This window comes from Chrysemys picta, chromosome 23, assembly GCF_011386835.1.
Source record: "Chrysemys picta bellii isolate R12L10 chromosome 23, ASM1138683v2, whole genome shotgun sequence".
In the NCBI taxonomy this organism is placed as follows: domain Eukaryota; kingdom Metazoa; phylum Chordata; order Testudines; family Emydidae; genus Chrysemys; species Chrysemys picta.
In genome coordinates, this window is record NC_088813.1 from 17,927,798 (window position 1) to 17,939,033 (window position 11,236).

Sequence of the window (11,236 nt, forward strand, 5' to 3'; positions counted from 1 at the left end):
GGACCACTTGCATGAGTACGGATTGCTCATAAAAGTAAGGTGTGCAAACTTCAGCCCCCAATTAGTATGCAGTAATGTCATTCTCCCTGCTTGTGAGGATAAATGGCCCAGGGTGTCTATAGGGCTATAGATGTGCTGAGTATTATTAATAATAATAATTTAGCTGGTTACTGTCAGCGGTAAGAAAGAAAATGTTTGGTGGCTTGACACGAGTGAGAGGGAACAAAAGGAAGGTGTCACGTGGGTGAGCTGGGAAAGTTCACGCCTATAATTGCTCTCTAATTGTTCTGCCTTGCAATACATTCCTCTCCTGAGTGTGTTTTGTTCTAACGCGCACCGAGAGCAGCTATTTTGTCGAAGAACTTAATTTTTGCCATTATGTCGTCTGGCACAGTCCAGCTCTGAGTAGTTACCGCCTATTATCTGTCTGCTATAAAGCTAATATTGACACAGAGGTCCTTGAGGCATTGGCTTTGGGAAACTGCCAGGAAGGCTGTTTTCAGGCAGAATAATTAGTGGGCACAGATACACACATAAGATACCCTTGACGGGTGTGCTGCCTTTATTCACAAGGATGTACACAGGGGTCAGTTTTGAGTTTTTTCTTTTCAAAGTGCTTGCATTTAATACCTGGCTCTGAGCAGTAAGGATTTTCAGTCTGAAATTTGGTTTGCATAGAGAGAGCCTCATCTGAGCTCCACCATTAGGATCTTAAAGCACTTTACAAGCATTAACTAATTAACTCTCCTAACAGCCCATGCTTTAAGTTAATTTCCCCCTGTGCACAATAGGGACGCTGTCAGTGTACAAATCACATTTCCATCTGATTTTGGTTTACCTACTATTGGTACAAATAACACCTAAGAGTATTCGGATGGAAAGAGATTAGAGAGAAAAGAATCCTGAGTAAGTCTCACTTTTGCTTCTACATCCTCTGGTTTAAATGCAGAGGCAGAGGGAATTGTGTGGGGCACAGTGCTCTGTGGGTAATAACTGGGAAGGACGGGGAGTCAGCCAAGGAATGGTACTGAAAAAGTTACAACACTCAATTCCCTTCCTCTCCACCACCCCAAACCCCACCCAGTAACAAAATAAACAAACTGTCCAATCCAGGGCCTGGGATGGTCAGACACGTTGGAGCCCAGCTGCCTGGGAGTCCCCATTGGGTTTCTCCTTTTACTGACTGATCCACTGATCCCTCCCCTAATTCCAGTCCCTGCTTCAGGGACGCATGGCAGAATGGAGTTAACAAAGACGCTGATTTTATTTATCTGGTTTTGAAATCTGCAGAGCGAAGGAGTGTTTCCCGCAGGCTGGTGCCAGGCTCTGCTGAATTCTGCATAGGAGCTAGGTATTATGATCCCCGTTGTGCCTGTCTGTCTCACCCCGCTGGTCTCTTGGGTGCCTTTGTTTCATCCTGTATAAGGATTGCAAGGTCTGTGGGGCAAGGACCGTATCTCTTTCTCAGCCCTGGAAGGCACTTCACCCCTGCTGGGCACTGCAAACAAATCATTGTTACAGTACCTCACAGCATACCGTAGGGCTACACGTTATGGTCGCGCCGCAGAGGGCCCGGCCTCACCCTCTGTGGAGTTTGGCACCGTGATGGAGATTTTCTGAGGCAGAAAGGGCAGGTAGGCACCCAACGCCCTTGGACAGTCGGGGGCGTTGGGCTCATAAAGCTAGTGCGAGCCACTGACCATCTCCCCTGGGTGCTGCCCAGAGGGGGACGTTAAGACCTGCATATTCCAAAGGGGCCTCTAATTCTGACCCCATTTTGGTGTCTTTGGGTCGTCTTCTCAGACGTGCTCAGCACTGCCTGAATGTCAGCCCCTCTCAAGGTGACTCGAACTGAGCACCTGAAAGTCAGCACCTAAAACCAGAGGCTACTTTGAAAAATGTGGGCCTGACTGACAAGAGCCCTGCCCCGGGGCTGTGCGCGGTTCCCAGCCACGCCTGGGGTGGGGAGCAAGGCCCTGGAGCCAGGATCCCGCTGCAGGAATTCTTTCCACAGGAGCGATTTCCTCATGCAACGTGCGTCTCTCCTGCTCAGCATCGCAGCCGGCAGCAGCAATCTGTTCTCTCGCGCCCTCGTTTTTCAACCGTCACGTGTACACAAACACCCAGAGGCAGAAGCTGTTTTCACCAACACTTGGTCTTGCCTTTTGGATTTTTCCAAAGAACCGATGACTTCTCCCTAAAGCCTGGTGAGTCTGTAACGGACCCGAGACATTCTCCCTGCGGCTCAGCGAGGGCTGGGTATAGCAGTGGGTGAAACCGGCCAGGTGGGTAGCGGGGGCACGTGCACCTGGGAGCCGCAGGACAGACCCGGAGAGACAGTCAGGACTGCGCACTGGGAATTCGGGGGCTTGCTGCAGAAGGGTGACTCCTCAGGGCAGGTGTTTCTCTCCGGAGTGGCCACGTGCCCGCCAGGGGGCAGATAGCTGCAGTGCTGCAGGAGGGGCTGGCTTTCTGCTGCTGCTGCTGCTTAAATTGTGGCTGCTTCTCTCTCTCTGGAAATGACCCTCTACAAGATTTTAAAAAGCGATTAATGCTTTTGGGGGCCCAGCTTGAGACCCCTGATGACGCCCAGAAAGTGCCAAGCATCCACCTTCTGTGACTCAGCCCCTCTCAGGCATTTCAAGTTGCGTACCGACACACACAGCCCCTTGCTTTGGGAAAAGCCCAAGAATGCTACAGGTTCTTCGGGAAGCCAGTGTGTATCCCGTTGTCGGATTGTGCAGGGCAATGGAGTGGGGATATGAACCCAAGTTCCTTGGCCCAAGGAGCTGGCAGTCTAAAGAGACAACATAGGAAGGAACCTGGGGCCTGGGATGTAGTGAAATCCTGTGTTAACATCACCACTGGAGGATAGTTATGTCCTCATCTCTATGGTCTCACCAAATATCGCTTTGCTTGGAGCATCCTACAGAGTTCAGGGCCAAGTTTGCAACCACTCTCGAGGCATTTTGTGCCCTGGCCACTCTTTTTGCAAGTGCAAAAATCACACACACACTTGTGGTGCTCACAGATCAACTGCAGGTGGAGATGCTCAGCTGCAGAGCTACGGACCTGATCTGCACCTGCTTTGGTAAGCTGTAGCCCTCACTGTCCAGAGGCTGGCCCTCAAACTCCCCCGCCTGTGAGTTCTGCTTCTAGGTTAAGGCCCTGCCAGGCTATACAGCAGTGCAGGAGAGCGGTGGGCACTGGGCCAGCTAAAGATTTTCTTCTCATACTATATCCATGTCTTTGTGTCTCATGCTTCTTTGTTTTTGCATTTATACAAAGTGGCACCGTGAAGAAGCAGCTGAATGCATTGTACCTACCGGGCTGGCTTTGAGCAGCACATGACTAGAGTCAAGGGCTTTGTTGACAAGCAACAGAGCCAGCGAAGCGGTGGAAGGGCTGCGAAGGGGTGATGGTTACGTTGGCACTGGTTCTTCGGGGTAATTGTGCTCCTCTTCTGGGACTGGGTATATTTTGTTTCTTCACATAGCGATGAGAAGGGAAGCGCCTACTCTTAAAAGAGCTGGCAGGGGGAATTTGAACTGTGTGCAGCACAGAGCTGGGCAGGGTGGAGTGGAGAGGGCCCTTGCAATGGGGTGAGGTGCATATTCTTTGACAGCAGCATTATCTTGCTTGTGTGTTTTTCAGATGCAATCAGCACCGCTTATCAGAACCCCCTTCCCCGCCCTGCATGGCCCTGGAACAGGGTTCTCTCTGCACAGCCTGCCGCCCGGACAATGGAGAGGAGCCATAGGGAGCAAGCCAGCAGTGGCCCTAGGGTCCAGCGTGCATGGAGCCAATAAGCCTTTTCTATTTTGAATCTTGTGGATTCTACCAGTACAGTCCGTGAGGCGGCCCAGCAGTCTCCTCCGCAGACAGCGTGGCACCATCTCTCTCCAGCACCCCTGCCTGGGCAGCACAGTCTTCTAGCCCGGATGATCTTTATCCAAAGCTTCTCCCATGGAAAGACACTGGTCCATGGTACTGTGATGTGTGCCAGCCTCCTCTCCGGACACTGCAATGCTGGGTTCTATTGTTGTGCTCCTCGTGCCAGACCTTTATAAACCTGGTCTCTACTTTCCCACCATCCTTCCTGGCAGGGTGGGGCTATGCCAGGATCCAGCAAGGACTTTATAGCTGTTGCAATAGGCGGGAGATACAAGCTATTACCCACCCTGCCCTTAACAGCAGGATCTCTTTGTTCATGGTCAGGAATGAGGTTACATCGAAGGACAAATAAATGAACGATACCAGTGCTGCATCTCCACACTGCAGGCTCCCTTGCCTCCTCTGTTTGCTTAGCCAGATGCGGTTCCTCTGTTCCGAGTTACAGGCCAATACCAACTTTAAAAACCAGCCAAAGACACGGAGCAGGGCTGGATGCGGGAGGGGAGGGTGCAGGGAAGGGAAAAGCAGCAGCATTTCCAAGTCAAACAGATACCAGCTTGCTGAGCAAAGGAGCTGGTATAAGCTCAGTGTAAGAAACCAAAAGCAATATATAAGGCAGGATGAAGGGAGTGTGGGGGAGAGGGACCCCGTCGATCTGCCAGTGAAGGGCACAGAGCGGGCTGCTGCTACCGGAATAGGATTGATTTGGAAGTAAAAGTGATATGAACTGACACAGCCGGCCCTTGCTAGTCCCTGGTTTAGTGCCAGTTATCGCTGGAGCCGTGGAAGCTCACCCTCTGAGCTGGCTTTGGAGGCTCGGAAACTCTGCGAACAGGCCTCCCCCGGCCCATTCAGGCTCATGCTGTGACCCCTCCAGCAGTATGTTCAGCACATTACATTGCTCTGCCAATCCCGCCCCAGCCCCAGCCGTCCATGGAGTCTCCATCTGGTCAGCCAGGAAAGCTGTGCAAGACTTCGGGTTGGTTCTTGCAAATTCAAAACGTAGAGAAAGTTTCCCTTTGGAAAAGTCCGAGAGAACCAAATAGAAACGGAAAATTCTTCTATTTTTTTCACCATCTTCTAGAATTTGAGAGAATTATTGCTCCAAGAATTCTATCGGCTGGTAAAAATCACCAAACTCTATGGAAAGGATCCCATCTTCTATTAAACTCTGTAGGTTCTAAGCGTTATTTCCCCTTTTACATTTGTATAGGACTTTCTCGTTTCATCCCACCTAAATTCTATCTAGAGGAATTTCCCAGAAGGGTTTGAAAAGGGTGGAGTGAATTTGGGGCTGATTTATAATTTCAAGTGGAATCTAGATTAAATCTGGTGTTCAGGGCAGTTTTGCTTTGAGTTTTGGGGTTCATGAAAGTCACACAGAGGCCAGAAACCCCAAATAAACCCCCCTCTCAGTCCCCACAAAAGATTTAGGTTTACAGGGGATTGTGCAAACTACTGGTCCAGCAGTGAGGTCACACAGGGGTAGTTAGCAGCATTCCCCGGGTCTGTTATGACCCAGTGGATAAAGCACTGACCTGATAGTCAGGACACCTGGCTGATATTCTCAGCTCTGCCACTGATCTGGTGTGTGACCTTGGGCAAGTCACTTCTCCTCTCTGTGTCTCAGTGACCCCAGCTGAAAAAGGGCTGTAGTAACGCTGACCCTCCTTTGTAAAGCACGTTGGGCTCTATGGCTGAAGAATGCTGCAAGACCTACGTATTATTATACTATATATACTGTGCCTAAGGGCCTGGGGGTAGAATAAACAAGTACAACTGTGTGTCTTCAGCATGTGTCCCTCTGGGCCACAACTTCATCGGCCAAAATGTGTTCTGGCCCACGCTGGGGCCCCAGGGGGCTGGAATGTCCAAAGGAGTGCTAGAGAGTTAGCTGCCCAAGTTCAAATCGATGTAAGTGCCCAATTCCCGTAGGCTCCTTGGGACCTCCCAGCCACAGACTTTTGTTTTCGATTAGAATGTTTCACTCCTCTTTCTGCTCATGCTTCCATCCCTGCCTCTCTTTACTCTGTTCCCCACAATCTCTCCCAGGCGGAACGTGAATCTGTTCACGTTCATGCTGAACTTCGGAGCTCCCGCTGTTTGAACAGGTTCCAAATCAGGACCACTCCTCGCGCAAAGTTCCTCCTCTCTCACCAGCCGGGCAGACACTGTGGACTAAGTAGGTTTATGTTTTTAGTGGCAGAAGAAATGTTTTGGTTGGTCAGAGGTCAAGGGCAGGACAAGAACAGCTTGTTTATGGTCCCTGGGTGCCTGTTTGCATCACACCCACCATCCTTTACAGTGCAGCCAGCAACTGTCCCAGATGTTTACCTGTGAGCAGTTGTTCAGGAGGAGAATGAATTATTTACAGCATATTTAAGTGCAGTGCTTACCGCTGCTGCTAGCTTATGGGGCGTGACACAGGGTCTCCTAGGAGTTCGGGCTAGGATGACAGAGCATCCCTTGGCTATATTGGAAAGCTGGGAGCAGGGGAGACAATCACAACTGTTAGAGCAGGTCAAAGAGGTCCCATCTCATCGCCAGACCTTGAGGTAAGGAGCAAGAGATGTGCTATTTCTGTGATCCAGTGTAAATACGCCTCCCCATGCCTTTGCCAAATCCTTTGGGGAACATATGCGTCTCCTGATGCTTACATTGTCCATCCTAGTCAGCAGTAGATCCCTGTCTCCAGAGGCAGTACTGTAAAGACATTGACTTTCCTCTTTAAGTGCTGGATCCAAAGCCTGTTGAAGTCAAGGGAAATCTTTCTGTCAGTTTCAGTGAACTTTCTCAGGCCCTGTATTGCTAGAGGAGAATAAGCACAAGAAGCCAGATCATGCATCCCTCCTCTCTGTCCCCAGCTGGAAGATGTGCAAAGGGTGGAGAAGCTGTTGGAGTTTTCACTCTGCAGTGAGAGCTCGAGGGTCAGGGAGGAATTAGAGGCATCGTCACGACCAGTGTAACATCTTCAAAAAGAGACTAGGAAACGCCAGAGGAAATGACGTCGCCAAACACCTCGCAAGACGCTGGAACGAACGTTCGGTCTTGTAGGTGCTGTGTGACTCCAGAAGTTGCTCAGCGCCTGGCCGTGTACATCTATGACTTGTGAGGACTTTCCCGCATGGCTTAGGGGTCAGAGTTTCAGCAGATGTGAACACATCGCTCCTGGCAAACGCTCAGGTGTAAACACAGAAAGCCAGTAACTGCACTTGCAGACTAAAACTTCAAGTGCATTTAGTGATTTTTCTTGTGCAACTATCCTTGGGCTGCAAGCTCTTCAGTGCAGGGACAGTGCCTGTGTGATACTTAGCGTGAGTCTCCACCCCAGTTCTGGCCTCTAGGCACTACTGCAATACAAGTAATATTAAATAACGACAACACACATGCCATTTCCCCCAGTGCACCTGTTACACCCTCCTTTGAAAAAGTAACCTACTAAATGTAGGAAGGGGCAGACTTTGTGTTGAAATAAGGTATTTTCTATCGACATGTAGAAGTGGAGGTAGCTAGATAGATCTATGTGTGTATATATTGTCAAAGTCAGACTCAGGACTCACAATTTGTCAGACCACTCCGTTTATTAGCAAAGCGCTCTGCTAATACACCCAGATAAAGTGAGCCCCATGCAAGACTCAGACTATCTTATTTATACAGATAAAAGGGTGCGAACTTAACAAGATAACAAAAGGAAGCAGAACTGATAAGTTTACCTGGGGCTAGACATACATATCTTATTTCCTTACTAACTATTACCGATCTCCTGTTAATGTCCCACCATTAGCTTAAGTGGACCCATTGTTTCATACCTTAATGTTTCTCTTCCTGACAACTATATTTCAACATTCCTTATTCCTGCTTAAAGAAACAGACAGCATTTCTTCAATCCATTCTGTTTTTACAATATAATTCATTCTACTTTCTCAATATCTATATAGGAAAAGCTCTGTTGGAAAAGCACATTGTTTTATCCACCCAGTGTTTTTTAAGTCATTTGCAAGTCAATATTTAATATTGTTTATAGATATATACAAACACACACACACATACATATAAATATATAAACTCCAGTGTGTTTTTCAGCAGGGAAATCATCAGGAGCTGGTAATATTCCCGGAGTCTTTTCATGTCTAACTTGCTACTTCTCTGGCCCACCTGGAGTAAGTTAGCTTGGAACCAGCAGGGGGAAAAAACTGCTCCTGTCTTAAAGCTGATATACCTTTTGAGCTGTAAAGCTCAACGTGTGTGCCTGTGCAGACTGTCTGGTGCTGTTCCCCAGGGCTGTGATTTAATGTTTGTTTAGAGATAATTTCACTGGCCTCTGAGTTTACAAGCCGCTGCAGCTCCCGTGTACTGAAAAGCTGAGTACACAGTGTGTATGGAGGGGTTGTTTACTGCTGCCTGTATACTCAGGAGGCAATAGAATAATCATTGCAGTATATTACATGGGGGGATAATTCTTTATTTCCATCCTTTTATAAACTCCTGCTCAGGGTCAGCTATTGTTGTTGTGATTTACCAACGGGTTCATCTTTTGGCAGGCGAGTTCCATCTCGGTGTCTAAAACAGCAGGGACTGACGGGGAACGTGATGCCTGCCCGCAGATAGGGAAGGGTTTTGGGTGCAAAGCGGGGAAAGGAATTATTTGAGGGTTATTACTAAGCGTAATGAGGTGAAATTCAGAGAGGGGGATTTAGGCCGAGTAGCTGAGAAATACGCTAATAGGGAGATGCACTCGAGAGTGGAACAGTTTCTTAAGAGAAGTGGAGAAAGCTCTGTTGCTAGGAGGATGATACAATAATTGATGGATAGCGGAGAAGCCTGGTTCACTGCCCACTGAGGTCAGTGCAAAGACTCATTGACTTCAGTGGGTGCTGGTGTGGGCATTGGAGGATCAGTGGCTTGGCAGACTAGAAATTGGAAGATGGTTCTGGCCTGGAGAAAAGCATGGGGCATCAAGGTTGGCATTGCTGGCAGATGGAGGGAGGGTGACGTGATAGAGGCTAGATCAGCTATTGGAAAGTGACAATATGACGTGATGGTTTGATTGCGTTGTGCAGCACCTCCAGTACCGCAGTGAGGGATGATGCTTTGGAATGACAATTAGTTGTTGTTGTTGTGTGTTTTTGGAGGGTGTCCAGGGGATTTAAAGCTGAGCCTGGAGCTTCGAGGTCCCCTTGCTGGTCTCTTTCTCCTTCAAAGGTTTTACATTGCTGTGCAAGTGAGGGGGGCGGGACACGGCCTTAAAGTTTGAAAAAGGGGTCAGTGGCTCAATCCAAAACAGAAATAGAAGTTGAACAATGACGCCTTTTGCTGTAGGATGCAACAGGAGCCATCTCCTTGCCCCCAAGACCTGCAGTAGGTGATTCTTTCAATTTTAGTGCTGGGGAAATTAGAGCTGGTCTCACATTTTCCATCTTTTTTTTCCCCTAATGGATTTTTTTTGGACTAAATGGAATTTTTCACAGGAAATGTCAGTTTTTGTCGATATTTTTTGGGTTTTCATCTTCCCCCTTCCCCAAATCATTGCCTGACTGGCTCTTCTGGGAATGTCCATGTATTGATTTTTCTTCTGTTCAAATGTCCAGATGCCTTTGTTAAAAACCTGTTTGCATGAGATCAAAAATGGCAAGATACTTTGGAGGCTGGTAGCAAAAGAGGGAATTTGAAACAAGACATAAGCCCATCCCAAGGAGAATGGAAAGTGCCACCCGGACACAAGGCAAACGATAAAGGCAGAGGCAGCAAGCTGCTCTCAGGCAGCGCTATCACTCAGATATCACGACCATAATGATAATAAGGGACAGTTCAATATTAAATATGCAAATGCAAACAGATGGTGCTGAGGAATGACTGGCGGCGAGGGAGGGAAAGAAAACGAAATGGGGAGAATGCTTTTCCTGAGCATCGTTCCTGGCAGAAGCCATGATCACAATTCAACATCCCATGAGACCAGTTCATTGGGGAGAAAGGTCAGCAGGTGGCGTGAGAAAAGTCGAAGGTGCAAGAGAGCACCAGGGGAACACGACTGCTCATCTTGCACACCGGTGCTCTGTGGGAAAAGCGCATTGTTTTATCCACCCTGTGCTTTTGAAGCCATTTCCAAGTCAATATTTAATATTGTTTATCGGTTGGTGCTAGCAGCTCCCTGGCCCTTTCTCCCTGTGATTGCTTGGCTCTGCTCTTTATTAAACACTTCCCTGTTTTGAAAATGAAAAAGCCACGAATAAACTGGGCAGGATGAACTGGGAAACACACACACAGTCCTCTGTTAGTATAAGTTGCCTTGTGACACAAGAAGGGGACATTCAATGAAATGGACAGTAAGTACATTTAAAATTATAAAAAGAAACACAGTCGCACATTATAAGAAGGTTTGTAAATAGTTTATTAAGAGTTATTACATGACTAATAGATGTTTTAATAAATGGTTAATCGATTATCATCAGCAGGTCACTAGATCAGTAACATGCTTATAATATCTATGAATCATTTACAAACTATTTATAACATACCCTTAATATAAAGTGTGATTGGAAATGCTTTTTCTGCACAACACACAATTAACCGTGAAACTCATTGTAACAAGATATACTTGAGGCTGAGAGTATAGTAGGATTCAGAAAAGGACAGGACATTTATGTGAATAACAAGAACACGTGGAGTCACAATACACAATAACAACAACTTGGGATCTAAAACCTCCTGCTTCAGGGCATAAACCAACCTCTAAGTAATGCAGTCAGGAAGCAATTTTCCTTATGGGCATGCTACCCCATAACTTCAGAGTTTCTTATACCTCCCTCTGAAGCACCTGCTACTGGCCACCATCAGAGACAGGATACAGGGCTGGAGGGACTTGATCTGGTGTGGCAGTACCTGTGTTCCTATCTTCTCAAGCATCTCTTCCACAATGTAGGGTTACCATATTTTGTGCCTCCAAATGGAGGACACTCCACGCCCCCCGGCCCCGCCCCCAGCCCCGCCCACACCCCGCCCAACCCCGCCCCCTCCCCAAAGTCTCCGCCCCTCCCCTGCTTCCCGCGAATATTTGATTCGCGGGAAGCCTGAAGCAGGTAAGGGGGGTGTGGGGGGAGGAGGCGCGGCCCAGGCTGGCCCCCCGGTGTTTCCAGCCTGGGTCGGCTCGGGCCCTGGGGTGCCGGCCCCCGCCGACCACCCCCGGCCCGCCCAGCACTGCCGGCCCCCGGCGGCCCGGCGCACCCCCCGGCTCCCGGCCCGGCTCCCCGCCGGCCCGGCTGACCGGCTCCCCGCGGGCCCGGCTGACCGGCTCCCCCGGCTCCCCACCGGCCCGGCTCCCCCGGCTCCCCGCCGGCCCGGCTGA

General features: G+C 48.9%; 1 long non-coding RNA gene across 1 annotated transcript; it reads left to right on the plus strand.

Annotated features, from left to right (window-relative positions):
- The first annotated feature begins 1,204 nt into the window (after nucleotides 1-1,204).
- Nucleotides 1,205-3,440, plus strand: LOC135977245 (uncharacterized). Its single transcript, XR_010594635.1, has 3 exons — nucleotides 1,205-1,351; nucleotides 2,054-2,207; nucleotides 3,289-3,440. It is a non-coding gene; the product is annotated as an uncharacterized LOC135977245 (long non-coding RNA).
- Nucleotides 3,441-11,236: the final 7,796 nt, after the last annotated feature.